This window comes from Humulus lupulus, chromosome 1 (assembly GCF_963169125.1).
Source record: "Humulus lupulus chromosome 1, drHumLupu1.1, whole genome shotgun sequence".
Lineage (NCBI taxonomy): Eukaryota > Viridiplantae > Streptophyta > Magnoliopsida > Rosales > Cannabaceae > Humulus > Humulus lupulus.
In genome coordinates this window covers 172,728,472-172,732,707 of record NC_084793.1, presented here as the reverse complement: position 1 = coordinate 172,732,707, position 4,236 = coordinate 172,728,472, and the positions used below count along the sequence as shown (strand labels likewise).

Here is a 4,236-nt window from a genome sequence, read left to right as displayed (position 1 = left end):
ACTTCTCTATTTGACACATCCGCTTGCCCATTTGCTTGTGGATGATAAATAGTGGTAACTTTGTGAGTCACTTGATAGCGCAGAAATAAAGCTTCAATAGTCTTATTGCAAAAATGAGTACCTCAAACACTAATTATTTCCTTCGAAGTGCAAAATCTGACAAAACTATTTTTTCCAATGAACTCAACCAATGTTTTAGAATTATCTGCTAATAAAATGTATTCAAAACTAAATGACGATGAAAATGGTCTGATAAAATTAATGCCCCATACATCGAAAATCTCTACAATAAGAATAGAAGTTTGAGGCATTTGATCTCTAGCAGTCATGTTACCAACACGTTGACAATGATCACATGACTTACAAAATACATATGAGTCCTTGAATATTGTAGGCCAATATAAACTATTGTCAAGAACTTTGTGGATTGTTCTCTTTGGTCCAAAATGACCTCCACAAGCATGAGAATGAGAGAAAGCAAGGATGGATTGAAATTCTAATTAGGGAGCACACCTTCGGATGACTTGATCGGCGCAGTGTTTCCATAAATAACACTTATCCCAGATGTAGTTATTAGCATCATGCATAGTCTTGTTCCTTTGAGCTTATGTGAGGTCTCCCAGTAACTCCTTGGTAACTAGAAAACTAACAATATCGGCAAACAATAGAATAACTTCTTGCAATGCTAGGAGTTGTTCGTCAAGAAACTTTTCATACAAAGACAAAATATATTCATCTCAATAAGACGACTCAAATGATCTGCCACCAGATTTTATGACCCTCTCTTGTCTTTTATTTCTATATCAAACCCTTGGAGGAGTAGAATCCACTGAATATGCTGAAGTTGCATTTCTTTCTTTTCTAGTAAATATTTTACAGTGGAATGGTCAATGTAAACAATAACTTTAGTTCCAATCAAGTAAGACCTAAACTTTTCCAAAGCAAAAATGATCGCTAAAAGCTCTTTCTCCATAGTAGATTAGTTCAACTAAGCATCATTAAGAGTCTAAGAGACATAGTATATGACATGAGTAACTTTAAGAACTCGTTGCCCAATAAATACTCCTGCTATGTAATCACTAGCGTCACACATTATTTCAAAACTTAAATCCAAATTTGGTGGCTGATAATTAGAGTTGTAGTGAAGGATTCCTTCAATTTGTTGAATGCTAACAAACATTCAAATGCCACTTCCTTCTGAAGAAGATTGCATAATGGTGTAGCAATCTTTGAGAAATCCTTAATAAATCTCCGATAAAAACTCGCATGACCAAGGAAAGATCTTATCTCTTTCACACTTGATGGGGTGGAAGAGAACGAATGAAATCAATCTTGGCCTTGTCCACTTTGATTCCTTTTTCCTAAATTACATGCCCTAACACAATACCTTTTTGTACCATAAAATGGCACTTCTCCCAATTCAAAACAAGATTAGTGTCAATACATCGTTTAAGAACAAGAGTTAGGTTATGAAGGCACTTATCAAAAGAATAACCATAGATATTAAAGTCATCCATAAATACTTCTATGATGTTCTCAATGTAATGCGAGAAAGTACTAACCATACATCGCTGAAAAGTGACAGGAGCATTACATAACCCGAATGGCATTCAACGAAAAGCAAAAGTACCAAACGGGAATGTAAAAGTAGTCTTTTCTTGTTTTTCCCGAGCAATAAGAATCTAATTGTAACCCGAATAACCGTCAAGAAAGCAATAATAAGAATGTCTCGCTAATCTTTCAAGCATTGTTTGACGAATGGCAAGGGAAAGGGAAAGTGGTCTTTGTGAGTTGCAGAATTCATATGTCAATAATCCATACAAACTTGCCAACCTGTTTGAACCTAAGTTTGAACTAGCTCATTCTAGTAATTCTTCACCACCTTGATACCAGATTTCTTTGAAACCACTTAAACTGGACTCACCCACTTACTATCTTAAATAGGATAAATCACACCAACATTTAAGAGATTTAGAATCGCCTTTTTCACAACTTCCATCATAGGTGGATTTAATCTTCGCTCAGCTTCTCTAGACGACTTTGACCCATCCTCAAGAAGAATATGATGCATACACATAGTTGGAATTATTCCCTTGATATCCACTATGGTCCACCCTATGGCTATTTTGTACTCCCAAAGTACCCTTATCAAACATTCCTCTTGTACTTGGATAAGGTGTGAAGTGATAATTACATGTAATGTCTCATTTTCGCCCAAGTGCACATATTTGAGATGCTCCGGTAGTCGTTTCAAATAAATATTTGGTGGTGTTACAATAGACGGTTGAAGCTTTTCATGAGAAATAGGTAAACCCAAGAATGGTTCCTCTTTAAAAAAATTCTCCTCCACTATTAAGTGTGGTCATAACATCCTTGAATTTGGTAGTGGCATCCTTTTTCTTCCAATCAAGATGAACCATCAAAGCAACATCTAAATAGTCCTGTCCATGCAAATTAAAGACTCTTTGTGACAAGGAGTAGATATAAATGAAATAGACTGAATGAACATCACTTGGGTACCTCATAGCCTAAAAAATGTTCAAGAAAATCACTTCACCATCAAATTCCATGGTAAATGTACCCTCATGAACATTAATCTTGGTTCTAGCAGTCTTTAAGAATGGTCTTCCCAATAACACCGATGTAGAGCATGGAATGGTGTCATCTTCCATATCAAGAAAGTAGAAATCTGTAGGGAACACCAACTCATTAACTTTCACCAACACATCCTCTACTATTCCCCTCGGATAAGCATTAGACCGATCGACTAATTGAATAATCACCCATGTCTCTTTGAATGGTCCAAGATTCAAAGAGGTATAGATGGAGTAAGGCATCACATTAATGGAAGCACCCAAATCCAACATACATAGCTCTATCAATTTATTACCGATAGTGCAAGGAATAGTAAAAGTAATGGGATCCTTACACTTTGGTGGGAGTTTCTTTTGAAGTAGCGCCGATACATTTTCCCCCACACTCACCTTTTCATTCCCTTTCAGCTTGCTCTTATTAGTGCATAACTCCTTTAAAAACTTTGCATAGCGAGGTACTTGTTTAATAGCATCAAGTAAAGGGATATTTACCTCAACCTTGCCAAAATTCTCCAAAATTTCCTTTCCAGCTTCACCTCTATGTCTTTATCAAACGAATAGGAAATGGAGGAGGGGTGACATAAGTGGGAACACTTGGCTTAGGAATAGGTGCTTCGTGAGGTGACTCATCATTTTCTGTTGGGAGGATTTATTAGGAGGAATGGTGCAACTGTCGAGGTTGATGAAATAGTAGGTGGATCATAAGTCTTGCCTCTTCTTAACGTGATCGCATTAGAATTCTCTCTTGGATTCCTCATGGGCTATTAAGGTAACTTCCCATGGTTTTTCGGCTCACTTTGTCTCAAAGATATAACAATTTGACTCATGGTATTCTCCGAATTCTAGAGAGACGCTTGAGTACTATGGAGAATAACTTGGGTTCGTTGCTTGAATTGTACATTATTCTGTTGCATCTGAATATTAGAAGCCACCAAAGTTTTTAACATATCTGCAAGAGATGGTTCCTAATCTTATGGCACTCCTATAAGAGGTTTTTGAGGGCGAGGTGCATAAGATTGTTGAGGTCTTTGCTCAAAATTGAACCCTGGTGGTCTAGTAGGTATATCTTGTTGTTGATTCTCATAGGAAAAAATTAGGATGATCCTTCCACCCCTCATTATAAGTGAATGCATAAGGATCATACCTCTGCCTTGGCTACCCTAGGAATCCCCCCATAGCATTCACCAGCTCATTGACATCTTCTTAAAGAGTGGGACAGACATCAGTAGGATGCCCCACCACTTGACAATTACAGCAAGGTATAACTTGTTGACCTATTGCCATCTGTTGCACCATAGTAGTCAATTGAGCAAGTTGCCGCTCTACATTAGAAATCATCTCATTAACCCATTTTACTGGTACTTCTTGATGATCACAAAACTATTGGGAATTAGCAGGCATATTAGAAATCAAGCTCCTTGCTGTAGCAAAAGTTTTATACACCAGAGCTCCCCCACTTGCATCATGCATCAATCATACTCCTACCCAATGGTAAAAGTCCTTCATAAAAATACTGGATTAGGAGTTGCTCACTTATTTGATGGTCAGGGCAGCTACCACATAATATCTTGAAACGCTCCCAATACTCATACAAAAACTCCCCAGTCTATTGGCGAATGCCACGGATTTCCTTCCTTATACT

The 4,236-nt window shown here is 37.3% G+C and overlaps 1 non-coding gene across 1 annotated transcript; it reads left to right on the top strand.

The window, feature by feature from the left end:
- Positions 1-4,129: 4,129 nt before the first annotated feature.
- LOC133813258 (small nucleolar RNA R71) lies at positions 4,130-4,236 on the top strand. Its single transcript, XR_009884291.1, has one exon. It is a non-coding gene; the product is annotated as a small nucleolar RNA R71 (small nucleolar RNA).